The 24,411-nt window shown below is 44.5% G+C and overlaps 1 protein-coding gene across 1 annotated transcript in view; it reads right to left on the bottom strand.

Annotated features, from left to right (window-relative positions):
• The window catches only part of BASP1 (brain abundant membrane attached signal protein 1), a 59,890-nt gene extending 37,279 nt beyond the window's left edge, over positions 1–22,611 (bottom strand). The window contains exon 1 of the mRNA XM_023218260.1: positions 22,368–22,611. The gene's annotated coding sequence lies outside the window, so the exon portion shown is untranslated. The remainder of the gene's footprint in view (positions 1–22,367) is intronic.
• Positions 22,612–24,411: the final 1,800 nt, after the last annotated feature.

Below are 24,411 nucleotides of genomic sequence, written 5' to 3'. Positions count from 1 at the left end.
CCAACAAAGAGGATTTTGAGTTAGTACAAAGGCACAGATTTTGGGGGTAATCCAGACTAAAAGAGTTTTACTTCACTCATTTAAGCCTGTGTTTTCAAATGAAGGGCAGTATCACATGCAAATACAACACATACATCCAAATTCCTAACTGGGTCCTAAGGAGGACTGGCTTTACTTCGCAAGGCTCGAGAAGAAAGATAGCCAAAGTTGTATTTTACAAGATTGACAGCCTAGGCTATTTAAACACATCCTGACATTGACACCAAGACCCCAGGGTGAGTGTGGGGTCTACAGTTATCACCAAAAATATGGCCTTCTGTTCCATGTACTAACACATCGATCTATTTTATTTAGGTCCTGAGTTTAGTGACCTCAAGAATTATTTACCATAGTGAACAGGGAAAATTTCGATATTTGCCAAGGCTTTCTTTAAGAAAGAGCTGGGCCGGACACAGTGGTTCACGCCTGTAATCCCAGCACTTTGGGAGGCTGACGTGGGAGGATCACAAGGTCATGATATCGAGACCAACCTGGCTAACACGGTGAAACCCCGCCTCTACTAAAAATATAAAAAATTAGCCAGGCATGGTGGTGGGCGCCTGTAGTTGCAGCTACTCGGGAGGCTGAGGCAGGAGAATCACTTGAACCCGGGAGGCGGAGCTTGTAGTGAGCTGAGATCCGGCCACTGCACTCCAGCCTGGGCGACAGAGCGAGACTCCGTCTCAAAAAAAAAAAAAAATTTACTGAAAATAACCAAAGTTGAACAGAAAACAGGTGATTAATAACTGACACTCAAAAAGAACATTCCACATAGTCTCTGAAAACACATGGAGTCATATCAATATTTAAATACAGTTCACTATGAGTCATGCTTAAATAGTCATATAACTGATGCCATACATCAGATATTTATCAGAAACTATGAACCATTCGTGGTGCTGGAAAATAAGATGACAAACTAGGGAAGAGATGGCAGGAGATGAAGAGGAAAAGTAGGTCAGGTTCAGATTTGGAACGAATGCGGTGATGCTTCAGTACATTCAGATGAGACTATTTGGAGATCAGACGAGCATTTTTATCCCAGCTTCCGTGGGTTCCGCAGAGCACTTGCATCAAATGCTACACACACAATACTAAAGGTTTCTCCTCACTGTTCTGAAGCTTGACATTATCTCCCTCAACACTTAACTACAGGTTTCATCAAATAAACATCAAATTATTTCCAAGATAAACATCAGTAGGTGTTAGTTGAAAGCAAGGGGAGGGAGGCTCAGCTTCTTCATTTCTTTGAAGTTTTATTTTGGTTTCAATAAAAAAAACTCAGATGGCCAGCTATGTAGACTGAACTGACTGAACAGTGACCACTTTTCCCGCATAAGACAGCTGAGATAAGGAAGACAACCAAATGAATCTGGAAGATTTCAAAGAAAACGTCCAGTGCTGTACTGAAAAAAAGAGAGCAGTTTAAACAGAAAAAAAAAAAAAAAATTAATAGAAAGGCACCTAGACAAACAAGTCACAAACCAAATAAAGTGTCAATAGGAGTGCCAATCAAATTGTATATATCCATCCAAAAGAGAGGTGACTGAGAACAAGAATCCCCCAAATAAGCATTTATGTAATTAAAGAGCCTCTTAACATATGTTGTGTTTCATACACGCTTGGCGAACACTGATAACTACAGGTAATCTTATTTTAGAAAGCAGTGTCAGGGGGTCAGACACAGTGCCTCATGCCTGTAATTCCAGCATTTTTGGAGGCCGAGTTGGGTGAATCACCTGAGGTCAGGAATTCAAGACAAGCCTGGCCAACATGGTGAAACTCTTGTCTCTACTAAAAATACAAAAATTAGCCAGGCGTGGTGGTGCACGCCTGTAGTCCCAGCTACTCGGGAGACTGAGGCAGGAGAATCGCTTGAACCCGAGAGGTGGAGGTAGCAGTGAGCCACTGCACTATAGCCTGGGTGGCAGAGCGAGACTCCATCACAAAAGAAAAAAAAAAAAAAAAAAGAAAGCAAGCAATGTCAGGGGACACTCACCTAGCAAGAATCAGATTACAGAACCTGTTTAAGCATCTTATTTCCAGAGACCTGTAATGTGTGCAAGCTCAACCATAGATTTAGGCAGTTTTCTTTCTTCAAAATGAGCCATACCGAAGTCACTAATGTTAAGAATGGGTTTTCAGTCCGTGCTTTAATCCAGAAAAGCATTCTGGGTGAGCTCAGTGAGAGTTCTTTGGGTCCTTCATTATATAGTCTTATCACCTTTGTTTTGTTTTGTTTTGTTTTGTTTTGTTTTGTTTTGAGACAGAGTCTCGCTCTGTCGCCCAGGCTGGAGTGCAGTGGCGTGATCTCCGCTCACTGCAGGCACCCACCACCAAACCCGGCTAATTTTTTGTGTTTTTAGTAGAGACGGGGTTTCACGTGTTAGCCCGGATGGTCTCGATCTCCTGACCTCGTGACTCGCCCGCCTCCACCTCCCAAAGTGCTGGGATTACAGGCTTGAGCCACCACACCCTGCCACTTATCACCTTTCTTTATAATACCTCCGTCAAGAATTCTTGGTTGTTTACTACCCCGTGGGTTGGTAGATTTCATTAGCTTTCAAAGTATACAGAAAAATCCCAGCTTTTGAAAATTCCAGAGGAATGACACAGTAGCACAAGCAGCTTTTTAAATACACAGAATTGTGATTTATTTACATCAAGACTGCCTATTAAGAATTTTTTCCTGAAGATTAGAGGATACCAAGAAAACTACTAAAAACATTTTTTCCCCTTAAGATATGGATCTAGCTAAGAGTGCATTGCTCACCATATTTGAATCACTCAACTTTCAGGTATCAGGGTCTTCATATCTTTAATTCCTATTATTAAAATATTTCTGGTTTTTTTTTCCAACAATAACATGAAAAATAAACTCTTAGGACCTGCTATCAGAACATATTCAGTAGCCATCTAACTGCATCGGAGGGAATATCAACAAGGAGTGAACATTTTATCAATCAAGAAACTAGCTGAGCGCGGTGGCTCACGCCTGTTATCCCAGCACTTGGGGAGGCGGAGGCGGGTGGATCACCTAAGGTCAGGAGTTCGAGACCAGTCTGACCAACATGGTGAAACCTCATCTCTACTAAAAATACAAAAAATTAGCCGGGTGTGGTGGCAGGCACCTGTAATCCTAGCTACTCCAGAGGCTGAGACGGGAGAATTGCTTGAACCCGGGAGGCAGAGGCTGCAGTGAGCCAAGATCACACCATTGCACTCCAGCCTGGGCAACAAGAGTGAAACTCCATCTCAAAAAAAAAAAGAAAAGAAACTCGCTCTCTGGATAACCTGCCCAAGATCCCTACAAATGTAAATACTGGTTTAAATACATGTAATAAAAAATCATGTTTGCTTTTCTTCCCCAAAGTAGTACAGTCTTAAAGACTAAACGCAAGGCTGGGGGTGTCCAGTCTTTTGGCTTCGCTGGGCCACATTGGAAAAAGAAGAACTGTCTTGGGCCACAAAATACACTAACAACAGCTAATGAGCTAAAAAGGAAAAAAGAAAAAAAAAAGTCTCATGTTTTAAGAAAGTTTACAAACTGGTGTTGGGCCACATTCAAAGTAGTCCTGGGCAGAGGACTGTACAAGCTTGGACTAAAGCAGTGATTCACAAAGAGCAATTACTCTGGGCCAAGTAGTGTCTGAAGGTCTAGGAAAACAAAAATCAGGGAGGGTTGTACATCCAAGGAGTTTCCCTATGGGGTCATGAGAAACAATCAGCAAGTTCAGATGGTGGGTAGTATAAATCAGGCTGGAGGGGGAAGGCTAGAAGAATGACAAAATACTAGTTACCTGTCCTGCCCTATGTTTGTTGACAGATTTCATTTCAAAAAACATCATGGTCAAGAGTCCAGCTACCTAGGTAGGCTATTTGCAACTCAAGAAAAGGAGCACTTTTGAGCAAAAGTAACATCTACATCTGAATAGGGATGTAAGGAAATGTAATTCCTACGAAAAACATAAATAGCAGGCCAGGCACAGTGGCTCACGCCTGTAATCCTAGCACTTTGGGAGGCCGAGGCGGGCTCATCACGAGGTCATGAGATCGAGACATCCTAGCTAACATGGTGAAACCCCATCTCTACTAAAAATATAAAATATTAGCCGGGTGAGGTGGCGGGCGCCTGTAGTCCCAGCTACTCGGGAGGCTGAGGCAGGAGAATGGCGTGAACCCGGGAGGCGGAGCTTGCAGTGAGCCAAGATCGCGCCACTGCACTCCAGCCTGGGCGACAGAGTGAGACTCGTCTCAAAAAAAAAAAAAAAAAAGAAAGAAAAAGAAAAACATAAATAGCAGATGGGAGCAACAGCAATTCTTCCTGTTTCTCAAGCTGAGTGGCCCATCTTAATGCAGTTAACCTGCCAGGTGACAGCTCCAGAGGGAGACTCTTCCCCAAGGAGTCAGACAGTAACTACAAACACCGTTCAAGAGCTAAAGCATATTCTTACTGTGTTTTAAGAACTAGCTATTCTTGGAAATATTTTCCTTCAGTTTCTAATCTCCAAATACCTTCTTTTCGATGGAAATTTTAAGATGTGTAAATCTCTTATCTGTCTAGTGATTAAGACCTTTGAACTAAATGTAATCAATGCCGAATTCTTCCATATTCTCTACACTGATATTTACATACTTTATTTTTTTTTTTTTTTTTTTTTATTATACTTTAAGTTCTAGGGTACATGTGCATAACGTGCAGGTTACATATGTATACATGTGCCATGTTGGTGTGCTGCACCCATCAACTCGTCAGCACCCATCAATTCATCATTTATATCAGGTATAACTCCCCAATGCAATCCCTCCCCCCTCCCCCCTCCCCATGATAGGCCCCAGTGTGTGATGTTCCCCTTCCCGAGTCCAAGTGAGCTCATTGTTCAGTTCCCACCTATGAGTGAGAACATGCGGTGTTTGGTTTTCTCTTCTTGTGATAATTTGCTAAGAATGATGGTTTCCAGCTGCATCCATGTCTCTACAAAGGACGCAAACTCATCCTTTTTTATGGCTGCATAGTATTCCATGGTGTATATGTGCCACATTTTCTTAATCCAGTCTGTCACTGATGGACATTTGGGTTGATTCCAAGTCTTTGCTATTGTGAATAGTGCCGCAATAAACATACGTTACATACTTTAAATAACAGCCAATTGAACTGGAATATCTCACATGGCTTAGTCAGGCAAAAGAAGTGCGAGTAGTAAGCTTAATGACTATCTGCTGTTATTTCTACCCCCTGTATCTACAGACCAACATTTGCCTCGCTGTAATTACTGATTCCTTTGTTTGCTTTCACCCATTGTAGGCTACTGAAAGGAGCTGAGTCTCCCAACTTCATCAATAAACAAATATTAATTCTGCAATATTTTAATGTGGTTTGTATGTTCCCATGTCGCATTCATAGGGTAGAAAAACCTCATGTCAGCTGTTCATTTATATACAAAAAAAAACAAGTTTTCAACATATTCTTAGCATTTTGAAGCCACTTGAACCACTTTGACAAAATTTTACCCGAGAAATACATGAACAAATGCCACTGATCTTTCATTTGAAGAACAAATGCATCACAAAAGCAATTATTTGTACCTTTTAACTATATAATTTTTTTTTTTTACTTACGGCTTCAAATGTGTAAGTGTATATCTTGTTCGTCCAATCCAATAACATATTTATAGAGCAGAAATAGAATAATCTTCATACAGTTGAAGTATGATGTGTGCCTGCAGTAGCAGAAGACTGACACCCACACGGAACATTGCCTAAAGTTGAGAAGTGGTAGAATCTAAACATCTACCAAATCACTCCTTGGGCTTCTTTGTATTTTCCAGTTTTGTTTTTTTGTTTGTTTGGTTTTTGTTTTTTGTTTTGAGACTGAGTCTCACTCTGTCGCGCAGGCTGGAGCGTAGTGGCGCAATCTCAGCTCACTACAACCTCCACCTCCTGGGTTGAAGCGATTCTCCTGCCTCAGCCTCCCGAAGAGCTGGGACAACAGGCGTGCGCCACCACGCCCAGCTAATTTTTTTGTATTTTTAGTACAGACGGGGTTTCACCATGTTAGCCAGGTTGGTGTCGAGCTCCTGAACTCAGGCAATCCGTCTGCCTCAGCCTCCCAAAGTGCTGGGATTACAGGCGTGAGCCACTGTGTCCGGCCTGTATTTTCCAGCTTTAAAACCAAAATGACATCATCACCATCACTAGCAAATCACATCAGAAGGTTTAAAAAAAAAAAGAAAATATCATCTACTTGGAAATACATATCAAAAGGCATATCAGTCACCCAGTTACTCATCTGTGTCATAAATTGCTGTTCAATCATCGATACTGTGTCATTCCAGCTAAGTACACAACCTACAAGATGAGCCAAGGCTTCCAAACAAAACATACGGTACGGTCTGTGAGAAATCAGGAGGCAGTATGGTGCATTAGGAACATTAAGATAAAAAATGAATTGCAAAGAGCTATCACTGCCCTTCCCATTCTACTACCCGACTTAAATCACACTGACATGGCCCTCGGGACTAGACGACCCACAGCCAGCTCCTTCAGCTCTTACCCAGGGCAGTATCTGCTGTATGTTAGGGGAGGAACACGAAGAAGGGAAAGGAGATAAAGGAGTCTCCGTTGAAGAGGATGCCACTGGCTAATTCATGAGCTGAATTCATTTAAAATGAGACAATTTTCAGACCAAGTGTTGATTTAATAAAGTGCCAAGTGTTTACGGCATAGATTATATTGATGGTATGAGAATGTCTTATACTTCAACCCAGCTCACAAGTATAGACAATAAAGACCCCTACCATCACCTCAACTACAACTACAGTTTTAATATGCAAATCAGAAGCCTATGAAAATGAAAATTTTGCAAATAAAGGATCAACATCCAGAAATGTTTTGGAATGAGTAAACTGTATTGCCAGAACTAGACATGCTTACGGGAACCCTGCATTATTATTTAACTACAGGTTACTTTAGAAATCAATTTCATACCATTGTGAAAAGTTACAAATTTTTTTTATTTAATAAGAATTCCATCAATAAGAATCAGCTAAAGAAAACTAGACACTGATCTGAGGAGAGATCTCAAGATGGACACAAAAATATTTCTCTCTAATAATCCTAGTTAAAACTAAGGCTGATGGCACTCAGAAATGAGACAGCAGAAGGTGAATGTTGACCATCTAAGAGGTATGTGACATGTAAGAGGAGGGGAAATAAATCACAAATGATGTCTTAGTTGTGCCCCTACCTCCTCCTCCAAAAAAAAGAAAAATCCACTGTGGTATTTGCCAAAGGTTCATTACAAGCTGGTTCCCAGATGTGAAAGTAAAGGAAAGGACAGCATTCTGAAATGTGCCTTATTTGCACAGCGTGATGTCACATGGCCGTGAAGCATGCCCTTCCATGTATCCAGCCCTTTACTGGACCACAGGTTCAGTTAGGTGCTAGAAAGTGACATCCAAAGATGAACAAAGCAAGGTCCTAACCTCACAGAACTCACGAAGCAGAGTAAGTAGTCACAGCGCAGAATTAGGGCTAAATTCATTTTTACTCGTTAGGTTTATAATTGACTAATGTGTAAAGATTTCAAGCCACCTGCTTCTCTAGGGGCCTGATATTTGCAACTTCACAAAGGCTGTTACTAAAATGCATTCAGTTAAGTTGTTCAATAATGATTGATCCAAAGCAGACCAACAGCATTCAATAACCTGGAAGGACATCCTCAGCTTTCGCTCATGGTGTTGTGTTTCTGAAAAGTTCCCACAATGTAATACTATTTGTCTCCCTCAAATAATATACAGTTTCATTTTTCATTTCAGACTCTACCTTGGGAGGACGCTCAGATGCATGAGCCGTCAGTACTCATTACTTATAATGTCTCAGGGCTTTAGGACAACTACTACTAAGGTTATTGCCTGGAAACAGAATAATTACTCTAACTGGAATAATTGCTCTAACTGGAATTCATCAGCTACTCATCTTCATAGTAAGCACAACTGATGAGGTGAAATTCTGGCCCATTTATGGAAGTCATCTCAGCTGCCAAAGGTGATGTTCAGAAGACACATGCTCTCCATGAACATAATGTCCTGGAGACAACCCAACACTGAACAGACATGGGGTGCTTGGTATGGATCAGAAACTGTTACAGGGCACTGTTATGGGTCCACAAAACAACACATCCCTGCCTCCTGGAAGTTTTAATCTAGAGGAGCAGAGACGTTACATAATCTCATCAATTCTGGTAAATGCAGGGACAAAAATGCCCAGCACCAGAAGGTGTGGGAGCATCTTTGCAAGAGTGACATTTAAGCTGAGACCTGAACTAAGAGTAACTTCAACAGTGGGGAAAAGAATATTCCAGGCAGAAGAAACAGTAGGCATGAGCTTGGAGCCCTGGGAGACCTGAGAGGCTGCTGGCATGGCTGACGAGGGTGGGTGAGAGAGTGTGTAGGTACGGAGGTAAGAGAGGAAAATAGAAGGTGAACATGCTGAGAGTTTGCGTTTCATTCCAGGTGTAATGGAGAGTTAGGTCTAAAATCTTATGCAGAGGAATGTCACGCTTGGATTTAGGAGAGTATTCGGGCAGTGATCCAGGAGAGGATAGAAGCTTCTACTAGATTCCAGGCTTCACGTAGCGGGAAATGGACATATGTGAGTTTCACTACCCAAGAAGGAGGCCATATGGGGAATTCCAGGAGACAAGCCTACTTTTCTGGTATGATTGGAAGAAGGCGCTGTCTACCAGGAAAGTGAGTGCTAAACGTCCTCCCTGACATTGAGTTGAAAATAGACATTGCATAAATGTTAAGAGTTAAAATGTTTAAATTCTACAATAACGTACATCCTATGTTTTATGTAGAAAACAATTCACCAGTGAAAGTTTTTATAAAAGACATGAAACAGCATCAAGTTTCAATTATTTTTAAGGCCAGTGGTTTGTTTACCTAGTGTAGTAAAATTAAATTGTTATTCCCAATTTCACTGGGGATTCATGAGGCAATATTTGTATTGCCATAGTTAACGTGATGTGACCTTAAATTTGAGCCAGGAAAGCAATCACTGAATTAATTGACAGGGTACGCCTCAAAGTCATCAACTGTTTTAAAAAGACCCTCTCTGGCTGGGCGCAGTGGCCTGTAATCCCAGCACTTTGGGAGGCCAAGGCGGGTGGATCACTTGAGGTCAGGAGTTGGAGACCAGCCTGGCCAACATGATGAAACCCCATCTCCCCTAAAACAAAAGATGAAAATTAGCCAGGCATGGTGGCGCACACCTGTAATCCCAGCTACTCGGGAGGCTGAGGCAGGAGAATCGCTTGAACTCGGGAGGCAGAGGTTGCAGTCAGCTGAGATCGCACCACTGCACTGCAGCCTGCGTCACAGAGCAAGCCCATCTCAAATAATAAAATAAAATAAAATAAAATAAAATAAAAATAAAAAAGACCCTCTCAAAAAGGGCTAAGTGTAGACATACCCACATCCACACTTGTTGAGAATGCCCCTCAAAAGAATCCCTGTAAGTATCACTACTTGTTTTATCGCTTGGAAAGGCCCCAAAATTCATTAGCCTTGGTTTCTATAGTCATGGAGGATTTCCATGATTCCTGACACGTACTCCCCTTTCCTCAGTGTCCCACTGATTCATAAACTTCCTGTCAAAACCCCCACCACTCTTCCTCTACTTGCTTCTATTCAAGCCTCTGCCTTCTGTCTTCAACCCCAAGTCTTTATCCAGTAAAATCTGTTCCACCATTAAGAGTCTGTCTGATGAATCCCTAACAGAAAGCACAGATGCTAAAATAGGATTTTCAAATGGTCTAGGCATCTGGTCAACTCTTCTGTCTAGAACAAAAAGGTTCTCTCCCATTGCCACTATGGGTAGGAGATTTTAAAACAAGCTTCCCCAGGATCATTCCATTCTGATTTAGAAAACTCAAGTTTGGGCCAGGCGCAGTGGCTCACTCCTGTAATCCCAGCACTTTGGAGTTCAAGACCAGCCTGGCCAAGATGGTGAAATCCCATCTCTACTAAAAATACAAAAAAATTAGCCAAACGTGGTGGCACACACCTATAATCCCGGCTACTTGGGAGGTTGAGCAGAGAACTGCTTGAACCTGGGAGGCAGAGGTTGCAGTGAGCCAGGATAGTGCCACTGCAACTCCAGCCTGGGTGACAGAGCAAGACTCTGTCCAGAAAAAAAAAAAAAAAACATGTTGATCTTGGACTTCCAGCCTCCAGAACTATGAAAAAATATACTTATTAAGTTATCCCATCTGTTATTTTGTTATGGCCGCCTGAGTAGAGACAGGAGCAGAGCATTGGTGCCTCCCCAACTTGTGTTAATGCGGGTACATCCTCCCAGCCTCTCCCAGCCTTCCCTTCCTCTTCTCCTGCTCTGTGCTTTCGTCCCCTGAACACACAATGAGGAGGCAACAGAGGGGCTCAGAAACAAGAGGTCACTGACTGCTGACCTAGAACACCGTGGTTTTGCTTCCTGTATTGTACTTACCAAAAATTCTGCCCACATAAGGGGAATCTGAACACTTCTTGGAGCAGAAAGGAAGGGCTTTCTTTCCCCTCCCCTCAGCCAGGAGCAAGGCTGCACAATTATTATGCTCAAACATCCCCAAGTACAGGCATTTCTTCCTTTTCGGAAGGGCTTTCAAACCTTATTTAACAAGACACGCCACTGCTCACAGGTGCCGTTTCCTCTCTCAAGCCTGGAACTGTGTAATTAGCTAGCGAGGTAGTTAAATGTGTTATCAGAATCAGATTTAAATGGAAATGTGTCCCCAGCCAATTAAACCTCACACTAACCACAGTGCATGTTAGCGTCCTCAAACATTTGGTTCTATCTGTTGGATGCTTTCTCTACCTGGTAAACTATGCAAACAACTGCTAACAGGTCAGGGCTTGCTCATTTGCCACGCTTTGTGATATCCTAAGAGTGTTTTTTTTTTTTTTTTTTAAGAGGTATACATCTCTGAATTCTCACCCCCTGCCAACAGGAAGCACACTCAACTCAAAACGGGCTTTGGTTTCCTCCACCCCCCTTAGAAACAGCAGTAACATTTTTTGCCGCATTACATCATTCTGGACTTCTTTGCCCTTTTTCGGAGATTCCTGGTTAGCTTACTGAAGAAATGACAAAGAATCCCCCTTTAGTCGTGTGCTTAGCCAATGGGGATCAATACAGAAACGAGATTCACAGGCAGGAACTACAGGTCTAAAGAAAGCAAGTTAAAGAAAGAGCGTGTGTACATGTGTTACAATCTGCCAACTGGTCCCTCTATCCATCACTTCCTTCTCCCCTTAACATGGCAGTTATTTGTTGCTGGAAACAAGGATATGGTCAAAGAATACATTGCTAATCACAGCATTGAGTTCATCAGGATGATGGGATTTAAGCAAGAAGGGCTAATTAACACAGGTTTGGGGTGAGGTGGAGAGACATGAAGCTTGCTGGATTTAAATTCACTTCTTTGTTAAATTCACTTTTTAGTTAAATTCCCTGCATTTAAGACTTAGTTAAGTTAAACATAACAACTCAGGAATATTCACAGAACTCCTTTCCCATTAAGAATTCATTTCATTTAGGCCGGGCGCGGTGGCTCACGCCTGTAATCCCAGCACTTTGGGAGGCCGAGACGGGCGGATCATGAGGTCAAGAGATTGAGACCATCCTGGCCAACATGGTGAAACCCCGGCTCTACTAAAAATACAAAAAAAAAATTAGCTGGGCATGGTGGCGGGTGCCTGTAGTCCCAGCTACTCGGGAGGCTGAGGCAGAAAGGCGTGAACCCGGGAGGCGGAGCTTGCAGTGAGCCAAGGTTGCACCACTGCACTCCAGCCTAGGCAACTGAGACAGACTCTGTCTCCAAAAAAAAAAAAAAAAATTCATTTCATTTAATACTACAGTTCTTACCTTAGTGGCACCATGTTACCATTCCATTGGATAGTTACCTCTCTCTGCATTGTGGTCAGTTGAGTTCTCTTATGATGACCCCTGTACGTGCCCACCTAGAGAACTTTGGTACAGATGAAATCAAAGCCCAGGTTCTCTGTCCGGATGGCAAAAATAAGTCCAGTTACAACAGAAAAGTAGAGGTGAATGGAATGAGCCACCTACGTTCTGTTTTTGTCTCTTCCACCAATGAAAGGATCACCAAAACTTCAATGAGACTTTCCATCAGTCAATCATCAGATCAGATGAGGAAAACTAGTAACATGCAGCTGTGACTCAGAAAAAGAAAACACATACCTGGGAAGCATTATCAATCTTGTCTTAACAACCTTCTGGGTAACACTGGTGCAAACACGTGTTACTATTTGTCTGAAAACCAAACATTTGAAAATTCTGGAACCAAATTTCTAAAGTCCAGTTGGGTGAGCCCTGGGAAATCTCAGCTTGGGTTCTCAACAACAGATCACCAGGGCTACTGAGGAAAACCCAGTGCACAATAAACCTCCTGTCAATAGGGTGGCATTCACCCTGTTTACCTGAGGTTGGGTGATTATGAGAAGCCTTGGGAGGCAGTGTCATCACCAATTGTTAATTGAGATTCTTTCTTCCTTAGAAAAATGAGTCATTGGCCGGGCGCGGTGGCTCACGTCTATAATCCCAGCACTCTGGGAGGCCAAAGTGAGCAGATCACTTGAGGTCAGGAGTCTGTGACCAGCCTGGCCAATACAGTGAAACCCCGTCTCTACTAAAAATACAAAAAAATTAGCCGGGCGTGGTGGCAGCGCATGTAGTCCCAGCTACTTTGGAGGCTGAAGCAAGAGAATGGCTTGAACCCGGGAGGCAGAGGTTGCAGTGAGCCAAGACTGCGCCACTGCACTCCAGCCTAGACGACAGAGCGAGAGGAAAAAAGAGAAAAAAAAAAAGAAAAATGAGGTATTCAGAGAACATTCCAGGACACCTTATCTAATCATAGTAATAATAGTTATAGTAAATACCCAGGCGGTCACCTAACCTCACTCACTTCTGGGTGCACTGCAGAATTAAGGAGTAGGAAGTCACTCCAGAACTCCATCTAAAGTCAATCTCATTTCTCTACATTTTCCTTTTCTCCAATCATCTTACACCTAAGGCAAATAGAGACACTGTTATCCTCTACTGAAATAGCTGAGAGCATTCGCAAGGGTGAAAGACAGCAAATACTCCTACAGCCTCTACAGTTTCCAAGGCAAGCTCAGAGAAGGCCAGGAGAGCCCCCTGTGAAGACCCAACCCCCAGGAAATCTTTCTTCTCTGTCTCTTTAAGAAACAGCTAGTTCTCTCTGTCAGTGGATACTGTTTTCCCCCATTTGATACACTGTTTCCCCAATTAGGTCTTGTTACCATTTACCTTGGTTATTGTATTAGTCTATGGTAATGGTGTTTTGAATAGACTGTCAAAGGAAAAATGAAGTGGGTCTTTTCAAAATCACTTTGCCAAGCAATTCAGGAAACTTGTAATTTAGAAAGCTCAACGAGGAAAAGTTTTCATCTAACATCTGTTTCTTCATAAACTTAAAAAAGAAGTGTTTTTCTCTAATAGAACCACAGCTTTTCTTTAAAAAGAATAAGAAGTTTTAATTTGGGTTTATTTTAGGAATATATCCATTTCTGAATCTACATAACTGTAATAATTAAAAGCATTATGAAAACAAAAGGTACCTATTAATTGTGGGTTTCTCTGGAAACTGTAAATTCAAAGCTTCTCTTATTGACCTAAACATATCACTTTAAATGTGAAATTAAAATTATGTCTCATCAAAAACTAAACTTATCACAGATTATCCAAATACAAATGCACACATTTACTAACATCAGTTTCAAACATCCCAATAGTATGCTTTAGAAAGTGTTTCAGCAACTTAAGCACTTAAGTTCCATGTTTTAAGGACCACTTCAGAATCGAACAGATTTTTTAAATCCTCTAAATCACCCCAAATGCTATAAATGGTAATTTTAAATAAAAAAGATTAAACTTCCTGTTGGCCGGGCGCGGTGGCTCACGCTTGTAATCCCAGCACTTTGGGAGGCCGAGGCGGGCGGATCACGAGGTCAACAGATCGAGACCACGGTGAAACCCCGTCTCTACTAAAAATACAAAAAACTAGCCCGGCGAGGTGGCGGCTCCTGTAGTCCCAGCTACTCGGGCGGCTGAGGCAGGAGAAAGGCGTGAACCCGGGAGGCGGAGCTTGCCGTGAGCTGAGATCCAGCCACTGCACTCCAGCCCGGGCCACAGAGCGAGACTCCGTCTCAAGAAAAAAAAAAAGATTAAACATCCCGTTGTATGCAGCTCTCAAACCACTAAGCCAGATAACGCTAGAAATCGGCATAAAAGGTCTCCATCCACCACCTGCCATAACGTGCACACGGGATCTGCCAAGAGCGCCCTGAGCATTTCGGGGGGGGGGGATGCCTAACTGCTCCGCTTGCTCTGTAGCCCCCCAATAAGTCTAAAACCAGCTGGTGTTGTTTTCAAACGCACACCCACCATCGCCAGCTCCCCAGCCCCCAACCACTGTGCATTTTGGGAGAAAAACAAGGTTTTAATTTAAATTTTTAGAAAAACTATAGTTTTATGAAGAAAGCTACTCTAGTGCATGCCGTATACTTTTTGGCATATAAAGGAAAGCACATGCACATAATGGAAGAAGCAGAGAGGGGTAAGTCGAGGGGAAGACGGCCTGTGGATGAAGTGGCAGGAGGTAGTGACTGCAGCGTCCCCCTGAAGCAGGCATGTGTGGTGTATTAAAAGGCCGAAGGTCTCCTCTGAGGGAGATGGTGAGAAGGATATAGGATCCAGACTGGAGATAGACATATATATGTGTGTGTGTATATATATACACACACACACACACACACACACATTTTTTTTTTTAGTGGTTCTAGGGTACATAAAAAAATGGTAGAAAAAAAATTCTCCGTTGCAGACGGTAAGAGTGACACAATTAGACATTCTCCACCTTCTCTCTCAGAAGACAGGGGCAGCAGGAGTGAGGCTTTATGGGGAAATAACCTGGGTTTCCACGCAGCCCATAAGCAGCTCATGGGACCTCGAGCAACCCACTAACTTCTCTAAGATTCTTTTGAGTTCCAAAATGAGTGTTTAGTCATGAGCTTTTACACCTTCTGCTCTAAGGAAAGTATTTGCAAAGGACTGAGGTTTGGATAGTGGTTAAAAGCAGCCACTGGCTTTCTGTAAATGAATCCTGCATGGACGCAGAACAAAACAGATTGACAAATTTAGGTAGGACTTGGTTGATTTCTAATCAGGCAACATTAACTACACAGTGACAGAGGGTCTACTAGGACCCGGTTCGTATCTCAGAGCAGAATTGCAGAGAAGTAAGACATTTGGAGTTGTGACTTCCATCTGCAATGGGCAAGGAGAAACGTGAAGGGATCGACCAAATCTACATTTCCAGTCCTTAGTAAGAACCACCACAATCATCATACTAGAAAGGAATGACTGAAGGTATTAGCCTCCATTCACCATGACAAGAAGCACCTCTAATCTACAAGCAATTTAATGTAATACTGATGAAATATTAAAAGTACACACTGGATCTCTTCCATAATAAGTAATTTTTCATTCAAGAAGTTAGTATCACTCTCTACATTAATACTGAAGATGTCAATATGTGAAAATGTTACCCATTTTATTCAAGAGTCCCCCCCATTTTTTCCCCCTCAAGAGTCAGTATTACCTAAGATAAAATGGCCAAGGCTTAGGAGAAGTACAGTGTAGCTCCTTCAGACAAGGATCGAAATCCTAGGAAACCTTTTAAAAGACATAACCACTATATCTAAAATTCCCTTCCTTACAGCGAACACCCGACAGATGAAGTAAACTATATGACTTCCCTCCAGAACCCACGATTCAAACACCTGTTTAAAGAAGCTGTTAAACAACAATTTACCCAAAGTAAGAGTGAATTCACCTTTGCTCAACAGCAAACGTGTCCAGAAGGACAAAAGCAAATCCCTTGGGCATATCCCTGAAGTAAATGTCTGAAATGTTAAGACCAGTTCCAGAATTGATCCACCCCAAATATCTGAAATTCCAAAGAATTTTTTTGTTTGTTTTGTTGTTCAAAGTTCCTGATTACTAAGGTCCCCATGGGGATAATTCCTTCCAAAGATTTGTCAGAGATCACAACATCTTTACATTCCTACATAATACAACCTTCAGTTTTACTCCAGGTATGGAGGTGGTGGGCATGTGATACCTGTTTGGCAAGGGCGGGGTGGAGGTAGGGGGACTAATATGGAATGTAAAAGACCTGAGTTAGCTTATCAACCTTAGTACTAATGACTTAGACTTCTTTCAAATGCTAATGGTACATCTGATTCAAGACACAACAAAGCTAAGGATTTTCAGGAATCTAAATGAATTACGTCTACACCCAAGGTCATACAACTAATCAGGGTGAGTCCAGGTCTCAACGTATCAAAGCAGTAATCCCATCTCTGAAGTTCCAAGGACTTTCATTTTTTCCTTCCATTAAAAAAAAATACAAATTCGGTATGGAGGCTGGGTTGTATTAACCTACCCACTGTGGACTTTTGAAACTTCGTCCACATGAACTGCTGATGTTATTTAGGGTATTCCTAACCACACCTGGAGAACTTTTCTAAACCACAGACTTCTATATTCTACCTACTGAGCAAGGCACCACCATTGGCCTGTCTTGCAATAATGGTCTCTTTGAAACAAACATATGAATAGCTATAGATGGAGGATGCAGTAAAGAAAACTGATATTCTCACTCCTTTATGGTGACTGTGGTTAAAAAGATGCACTGAATATAAGGAGGTATGTCCTAAGTGCATGACAATTTCGTTTAATCCTTACAGTAACCATGTATCACAATCCCCAGTTTCTAAATAAAATTGAGGCACAGAGAAGGTAAGAAATTTACCAAAGATCGTACAACCAGTAAATGGCTAAGAGAAGAGTCGAACCTGGTGCTGTGGCTCCAAAGTCCATCCCCACCATGCCTAACCCTCCAAATCATGCTTTCTAAATATCATACTCCCTACACAACGTACAAATGGCTGAAATATCTACTTCAAACAGGAGTTCAAAACACAAACCAATGAAGTCCAGTCCTGCCTCCTTCAAAATGAACTAGCAAAAAAAAAAAAAAAAAAAGAAAATGAAAAAAAAAGAGCGCATAAAATGCTTAAGTGATAAGGGGAAAATATTGTGTAAACGCTTTGCTTTCTCCACTGCACACCATTTTCCTATATTATCCTGAAGTGTTTCCTTATGCCCCGGGCCCCTGCGGTGCTTGCAGATGGTTTCTATTTCTAAATCTCTAAAGCTTTCAGGAATGTATTCCTAGACTCCCAAGCCTGCTCAATCACCACCTCTCAGCACCGATGGCCTTGTTGAGTCAAAAAATCTCAGCTTTCCCTGTTTCTGTTCAAAAATGTACTGAGTGTGGAAAGTCTGTAAAACATTAAGAAATAATTTTTTATGTTATTTAAATCCTTAAAGAGTGCAGAAGAAAAACACACTATTTCATTCTCTCTGCCTCCCATTTTATCCCATTTCTGACTTCTAGAGGGAAAAGAAGAATGCTGTTTTAATCACACTGCTTCCTTCTTAGGCTTGTGGCTCCTCAAAATTACAATTGAACTATATTCTGGTGAGAAATGGACTCTGTATGGTTGATTTTTATTCTTGAGAACATTTACCAGACATTTGCTCTCATGTGACACTTACCTAGACGTCTGTCTCAAAGGCTGTGGCTGGAAAGGCATTTCACAAAAGCCTTCCTTTGGCAGGCTGGGCGCTGCTGTGGTTTCAAGACTACCCTTGTATTTTCTCAAGAGAACTTAAATGCCACCTCTTAAGTTACAAAAGTATAAGCAGACCTGGGGAATTTAAGGAAGGTGACCATCCTGATATCATGAAATACACTTTCAGGCTAATTCCCATACAATACAGAATTTCAAATATCTACAAACACAAGGACAGAAAATAGGAACCATGATATTTGGTCCCCTTTAGGATTGAGACATCCTACTTCTAACTTAATATTCCTGGGGTCCCCCAGACTTCATTAATCAAGCTGGAACAAAAATACAGCTGAATATACTGAAATTAGCTAGTGATGTCAATTACACTGAAAGTGTTGATTGACACTTTCAGTTGTTGAAAACACTTTCAGTGTAATTGATACCACTAACTAATTGAGACTGAGAGGTTGAGGAGCTCTTAAGAGCCAGCCATTCCACACTTAATCATTTTTAGACATCATATGTAGTTCTTATTATAATCCCAAAATAGGAATTATTAGATTCTTCAAATCCAGTGTCTACACGATTTCATGAGAAACCACCCCAAAAACATTACCCCAAAACACATAAAGAGTACTTTATCTTTCAAAATAGTCTATTTGCAACCTCACAGTTACTTCCTAATATTTGTCCACTATAATTAAGCCAAAGAGAAAAAGCTCGTGTTCACTGGCTTATCTAAAGTCTTAAGAGATACAATAAATCTAAAGGATTAGATATAATTAGAGAAAATTTGATATATAACAATAAGGATTCCATACCCATTCTCAGAGAATATTCAAGTTGTCTATATACCTACTCAGTGTTTTTCCCCAGCAGTTACCTGGTTTCCAGGGTACCAGCTAAGACCATCATTAAGAAGAGAAGGAAGATGTGAAATGAGTAGGTACAAACTACAATAAGATAAAGGCCTGGATAAATCAAAGCATTTCTTTCAACAGAATCGGATACCAAGGGCAATTGCTTTTGACAAATAATAGTTCACAGGTCTTCTTTGGATATTTTTGAAAAAAACATTTACAAGAGATCACAAAAATAAGACAGAACAATTTTATAAATCTTTTATTTAGTAGGCATTGTTTATTCCAGCTTGTAAAGTTCAGTAGTGCTTGATGTAAGTTTTTATGCCTGTAGATGAACCTCTTAGCTTAATGCTCCAGGTACACTGGGATAAATGGGAAGCCAGGTTATTAATAGACTTGCTAGGCTTTCCCTTTCAAACACATCTAGAAAGACAGAAATTGATTATGTTCCAAAGACCAGTATCAAAGCACTATAAAATAATATTCTATACCAACCAGTATGATTTCAAGTTATTCATAAGATTTTACAGTGTGTAGTATACACACATATGTATATGTGTGCATGTGTATATACATCACACCTTGTTTTTAAAAATGAATGTGGATTTTGCAATTTTTGCAAAACTACCGTGAATAACACAGACATCATTTTAGAGTGATCAAATCTCCCCCAAATGAAAGTTTCTCTTTGATGTCATACTCCACTTATCTTGACCATGGAATGAAAATGGCTTCAAATTGTTCTTAATTGTGAAATTAAAAAATAAAGAGACAGAACGCATCGCCTCTTGCACTGTGAGATCCAGGAGGATTACGGATCCTGGTAAAGTCAGGATTATGAAGAGGCCTCCAAGGATAGACAGCCTAACTGCTTAGGGCTCTCCCATTGGACCTTTAAACTAGGGTGATGTGGGGAGATAAGGTTCTCTTCTACACGTCACAACGGCAGACTGAGTACCAGTTAAAGAACCGAAATGCCACTGTCATTGTTGGTGCATTTTATCAAAAGGCTCAATATTTCTCTACCTGCTAAAGCTTGGCAAAAAAGCTAACTGGCTAAAAGAATAAGCGAACTGATTGAAATTTTTGAATTCGGTAACAATTTTTAAAATTCGATTTAAATATTATCTGACTCAAAAACCTAAGATTTACTGAATTCAGGACATGCTGGTATACATTTGCTATTGAATTCGTTCTATATTCCAACATACCCCTCGCCAAAAACACAACCTAAAGGAAAAGAAAAAAGAAAGAAACCTGTACACATAGCTCTCTAAATCTTAATAAACTACTAAATACTAAGGAGTACAATCCTTCTATGTACATGCCACATAGAAGACAGCTAGACAGCCAGCCTGATAGATCGAATGTGGTCAATATCAAGTTCTCATCACAAAGGACAAAAGAGATGATTTCCATCGCTCCCACGTGTTATTCCACCAGGATGTACTGACAATACTTAAGCATAAAACCCTGCTAAACATAACCTACCACTGCAAAAAATATCATATTTGGCTCCTATTTGATATACACAGTAAGTCCTTTTTTGGGTGGTAAAAACAAACTAGCCTGAAAAGAAATCTAAATGGCCATAACCTGGAAAATAGATCATCTGAAAGAAAATCAGCCATCAAAGGTATATCATGGCTTCTGTTAGGTAACGGGAAAAAGGAATCATTGCGAACCTAACCAACCAGCATCACCCCAACCACTGCCTTCTTTCTCCCTCCACCAGTAGATTTCCATCTGGACGCCATTCGCCTTTTGGAATCCTTAAGGAAACAATGAGGTCGGAGTCCAGAGAAAACAGAAAGCGTTAGGATCCTGAGAAGGTAATCATTTTCTTCTCTTCGGTTTTTGTAGGCCATCTTGTTCGAATAAACGCCAAGATGTCTTAATTTCCCCCAAGTGGTGCCACTGGAGGCAACGCCCACGGACAGTTTTGAGGCCACCGTCCCTTAATCAAACGACCAAAAAAGATCTGTCAAACGGTTAATTGCTGCAAACTAAGAAAGCCACCCTCACTGCAGTAAGACATGTTACAGGAAAAAGAACAATGAACCGTACTAGCAAGGAAAATAGCAGTGTGCGGGTACAAAATATTTAATCTACAATTTGCCCTCATCATCATCAAGGCAGATCTTAATTTTGGTCAATTGAAATCAGTAAGAAAGCAAAAGATGAGAGACAGCCTGGAAAAGAATAAACATACACACAGGCGGGAAAAACTGTCCTTGGTGTCCAAGGGTTTCCCGCAACATTTAGGGCAAACGCCTTTGTTCCTGGGCTGGGGAGGGGAGTGGGTGGCTGGATGATGGAGATGGGGCTGCCGGGCCCTCCACACCCTGCTCTCCGGCGCATGCGCGAGGCCAAGACAAAGGAATAGGTAATTACAGTCCCGATTCATTCATTTTGCCTGCAGTACTGGGGGTCTGTTCCCCGGGCTGCCATCCCGGGAGGTGGGGGGAGTCGGTCCACACCCCTGTAACAGAAGGCCATTTCGATGCTGGCGTTGGGTTTTAACCCGCCCCACAGTGCCAGTGGCCGCGGGGGGGGCAGAGGTGTGTCAACCCCGTACAAGGTACTAAAAAATGCACCATGTGCGCTGTGCCAATTTCAGCAGAGCGAGAAGGACACGAGCAGGGGCTGCCCACCAAGCTCGCTTCAAGGCGGAAACGTCTCCGGGGAAGCAGATAAGGAGCCCGGCCAAGCGTTCGATGAATATTCATGACAAGAATGCGGTCTGCAGCCGCGCATTGTGCGTGCGATCGGATCCAGTATTCCGCAATTTTTATTTTTCTGGAAATGGAGGGGGGACGGGGGCGGGGGAAGCAGGAACCGGGCACCGGGTTTCAGCTCTAGCGCTTTGGGCAAAAGCTGCTCAACCCCAACCCTGAGCTCCCAGCGGGGCAGAGCCCCGTCAGGGCCGCGCGCTGTCAGGTTCAAGCCCACACCCCCCGGGCCGGGGCCCAGGGCGGAGGCGCCCGGCGCATTCTTGGACACGAAGGCTCGAAAACACAAACCGCTCCGAGGCAGCCCACAGGTTCGTGGGAAGGCAATTCCGCCACGGACGAGGCTGGGGCTCCGATCTGCTCGGGGGGTGCTTCTGAGCGCACGTCGCCGTGTGAACCTCGTATTCCTTGGCCCCGGAATCAAGCTCCAGGAGTCCCACGAGTCGAGGAAACCCGTTTGCCAAAGCAAAAAGCCGCCCCCTTCCTTCAGATCGGGCCCGATTCCCGTCTTCTTTCTCCCCGGACTCCCGCCCCGCCCCACCCCCACCCCCATCTTTGGCGGCTGCGCCCCTCGCCCCGAGCGCCTGCTCCCGGGCTGGTCAGGGCTCCGAGGACGGAGCTCCCTCCAGCCCCCAGAACGACCTCCCCAGGACTCCACGCACTTAGGGGGCTTCGCAGTTGGCAATTCCTCCCGTCACCCGCAGCTTCTCTCCCCGACAGCCCCCTCCCCACCGGCTCCGGTGACCAGCCGCGCCGCCCCCTCACCCCTCCACCCTGCGAGCGGCCGAAGCCTCCCACTTCTGGGCCCCCCATCACCCGGGATCCCCAAAGTGCGACGGAGCCTCACAGAGGGACCCAGGCCCTTGCCGTCCAATCCGGGACCACATCCCAGCTGCCCGTTGCACTCGGGGAGAGCCTGGGGGCCGCGGGGCGGGGCGCGGCTCGGTGGGGACGGAGGCCCCTGGGTCCCACCGGGCTGGCCTCCTTACCGGCTCCGGGTGCCTGTGCAGCCCCTGGGTGAGCGCGGTGCCGCCGCGAGGCCGGGGTCGCTGGCGTCGTCTGGCTGGTGCCTGGCCGCTGGCGGAGGCTCTCTCCCGGCTCGACGGCAGAGCCCGGAACGAGGAGCCAGTTGGAGCGCTGCCGCCGCCGTCGTCGCCGCTGCCGCTACTGCTGCCGCCGCCGCCGCTGCAGCCTCTGCATTTCTCGCGCTCGCTCCCCCTCCCCTTCCTGCCCAGTGCCCTCCCCCCGCGCGTCCGCCCGCCCAGCCTCCCTCCTCCCGCGCTCCCCGCCCGCCTCTCTCCCCTCCCTCCAGCCCGGCGCCCCGCCCGCCTCTCTCCCCTCCCTCCAGCGCCGGGCTCCCCCCCCCTGCCCTCCCTCCCCTCCCCTCCCCTCCCCTCCCCTCCCTCCAGCCCGGCACGCCCGCCCCCCCTTGACTCCCCCCAGCCCTGGGCCCCCACCTCCGCTCCCCTCCAGCACAGTCACCCCCATTTCTCTCCTATCCTCCATCCTGGTCCCTCCCTTCCCCCATCTCCCTTCCCCTCCAACCCTGTGCCCCGCCAACGTTTCCTCACTGCCCTCTATTCAGATCCCCCCTCCGCCTCCCCTCTCCTCCCCTCCATTCCCGTGTCCCCCTTCGCCCGCCGCGCCGCCTGGGCTGTCCGTGGGCTTGTCTCTCTCTCCTCATTGATTTGGAACGGTTGGATAAGAAGCGCTCGGGCTCTCGCTCAGACTGAGGGAGCTGCCTCGAGGTGATATTTGAATGACACCCCTGGCACCAGCTACCCTTCTCCGACCCCCGTCCGGCCCGCTCCCGACGTCGGCTGCGATTCCGCTACCTCGGCGGGCAGCGAGGTTGGGGTGAGCCCCGCTGCAGGCGCGTGTGGGCGAGGCCGCTGCAAACGGGGTGCGCACCTCGGGCGGCTCCGCACCTGCACCCGCACCCGCGGGGCTGAGCCCCGAAGGCTGCAGCTCGGGGGAAGCGCGGTCGCCGAGGTCCGGCTGGTGGGGCGAGCGACGTCGCCCCTCGGAGGATGCTCTCGGAACTTGGGAGAGGAAAGAGGGAAGCGAGAGGGGAAGGGGCCGTCGGCGTGGTGATGTCTGTGCTTTAACGGAGCCCACAATATTGAGAAGACGGGGTTGGCCGAGGCGGCCGCACGCTGCTCGCTGGCGCTCCGGTCTAAGCTGGGCCAACCGCGGCGTGTCCCGGTGCCCTGCGGGGCGCACACCGGGCTTGGCACCGGGACGCAGAGTAGCCACCGGGGTGGGGAGACGCGCTCACTTTGCTTACCTGTTGGCGAGAGGACACACAAAAATAACGTCCTGTGACATCGTCGACAACGCTAGCTCTTTGATTAGACAAAAGCCAATTTTACCTTCCCGCAAAAGCCAGCGGACGCCGTTGGAACTTTTCTTTGCGGCATTTTGGCGCCCTCTGGCTGTGTTTGGATCCCCCTTTCATGCTCGCCTCGCGTCCCAGCCAAGACAGAATCGACTGGGTGGCAGGTTGTCCTCAGGATGGTGCTGCCCTCATGACCCGGGCGCGAATTCAGTGACAGGGTCGCCCTTCAGAACCGGAGTGACAAACTGTAGCCATACGTAGGGAGGCAGACGTCAAAGGCAAGGACATCTGTATTCAGCCGGGGAAAGGTAAGTGCCTTTTCACTTAACAGGAAAATTAACTTATCATAACTTTAACTTATATATTTAAATTAAGCAAAGTGACAATGTCTATTCAGTCGCACTAGCGATTTTGCAGTGGAAACACTTGAGGACCCTACTGTACCCATTTACAGGTCATAGGAGGCAGCACCAAATTAGATGAATGCATGCCAGCTGGAAATGTTCAAATTTAAACCAAAGGTAAGAAAAAAGCGGGAACTGTTTGTTTTTTTCTTTTTTCTCTTTCTGCCATTTAAAGTGAAATAAAAGTTAGTGTAGTAAAATACCAGGGAAGCAAATTACAAATGAGCTTGCCTCCAAAACATTTCATTCTTTTGAATATTTATTTCCCTCACACCAGTACACCATCTCTAA

Source organism: Piliocolobus tephrosceles, chromosome 4 (assembly GCF_002776525.5).
Source record: "Piliocolobus tephrosceles isolate RC106 chromosome 4, ASM277652v3, whole genome shotgun sequence".
Lineage (NCBI taxonomy): Eukaryota > Metazoa > Chordata > Mammalia > Primates > Cercopithecidae > Piliocolobus > Piliocolobus tephrosceles.
This window is presented reverse-complemented; position numbering and strand designations above follow the sequence as displayed.